At 38.2% G+C, this 1,619-nt stretch overlaps 1 long non-coding RNA gene across 1 annotated transcript; it reads left to right on the top strand.

Moving 5' to 3' along the window:
• The first annotated feature begins 129 nt into the window (after positions 1 to 129).
• LOC147819874 (uncharacterized) lies at positions 130 to 1,064 on the top strand. The gene is made up of 3 exons (XR_015436107.1): positions 130 to 420; positions 542 to 582; positions 933 to 1,064. It is a non-coding gene; the product is annotated as an uncharacterized LOC147819874 (long non-coding RNA).
• The last annotated feature ends 555 nt before the right edge of the window (positions 1,065 to 1,619 follow it).

Below are 1,619 nucleotides of genomic sequence, written 5' to 3'. Positions count from 1 at the left end.
AGTGACAACCGCTATACTGTTGGTTGTGATATTTTATTTTGGGAAATCAGTAAAAAAAAAAAAAAAAAAAAAAAATTGAAAGGAAATGAAGCGCGACCGTTAGTGTGACGTAATCGTCCGATCCCGATTTCTCCACTGCGGCCATTTACGTTCAAAAAAAGTTGTTCAAACTCCCCGAGAAGCTAACGCTACCTAGCCGTTTCAGTTTTCCAGAGAATGTGTAGTTAACTAACAATATTTAAATGACATTTGAAGGTATCGATAAACATTTTACACAACAACAATGAAGGTGTGTTAGTGTGACAATGTGATAGACGGCAGGGAGAAGCGACACCCCCCCCCCACACCCACCAACCCACCCACCTCAGATGGATGGAAGAGCTCGTGGAAAAGCTTCAGCCTGTTTCCCCTTCTCACATGGTAAACATTAACAACTGACACCCTCACCGTCTTTACCAACAACTATCCCATCAAATATCTTTATTTTACTTGTATGAGGCAAGTTTTCAGCCTTCAAACATTCCCTCCGACTTTGTTTCAGACATTTCAGCTGAGCTCTGGCACAGCACTCCGGTTAAAAAGGTCAGTGCATTAGTTTTTATTTAATGTTCTTTGTCTTAAAGCAGAGCATTGTCTGAGTATGATGTCTAATTTAACAGTCCTGCATTAAGTTCAGCTCAGGTGTTGATTCACCTGTGTGATCCTTTTGGCAGTATGTAGTTTGTGCTGTTGCTTTACACAAAAAAAAGATGTTTCTGTTATTTTCCTTTTATTGATATAAAACTCTGTAAAACAGTTTCAAACACAAACTGAATATTAAAAACGTTCATGAATGGAGGATTTACTGCAGGACTGTTGTATTAGACTTCATTCAATTTAGCTACATGTCCCTAATAAACTGCCAGCTGAGTGAATGTGATGACACTTTTCAGAAAAATGCTCCACCGGATCTCAGCCAGATCTCTGTCCTAACCAGCTTCAGGATGGACAACACGGCCAAACAGTGGGCCGAGCGTACCCCTCCCATCCCAGCAGACACCCCGGGTCCCCGCAGCTCTCTGGACACTGAGGTGAGACCAGATCTGGGTATGTTCATGTTCAGACCGTCTGACGCCTGAGAGTCGACTGCAAAGAGTTTTACACTCACAAATATTTGTGCCATCATCTCTGCAGCCATGTATGTTTGTAGGGCTGAAGCAATTAATCAATTAGTTCGTATTATTATTATTATTATTATTTTAGTAATTTTTCAAGAACATCACTGGTTCTAGCGTCTCACGTGCGTGTTTGATGTTTTTCCTCACCATGTGTGATAGTAAACTGAATATCTTTGAGTCTTGTCATTTGGAACAAATAAGAGATTTTAATATGTTTATTTGGGCTTTGAGAATTAGTTGTTCACATTTTCTCATTTTAAAGACAAAAACAACTGATCGATTAATTGGAATTTGAATATTATCTGATACAAAAAATACACTTCATTGCCTGGTGCACCTTCTGAAATGAGAAATCAATATTACAAGTTACAAAGGAAACAGCAAATATTTACATTTTAGACACTGGTATCAGTATATTTTTGCTTAAAAAAATTAATTGATTTAATCGATTATCAAAATTTT

This window comes from Seriola lalandi, unplaced genomic scaffold (genome assembly GCF_002814215.2).
Source record: "Seriola lalandi dorsalis isolate HSWRI2012SDOR001 ecotype SW California unplaced genomic scaffold, Sedor1 jcf7180002034282, whole genome shotgun sequence".
Lineage (NCBI taxonomy): Eukaryota > Metazoa > Chordata > Actinopteri > Carangiformes > Carangidae > Seriola > Seriola lalandi.
Note: the sequence above shows the minus strand (reverse complement) of the source record. Positions and strands in the feature narration are given on the sequence as shown.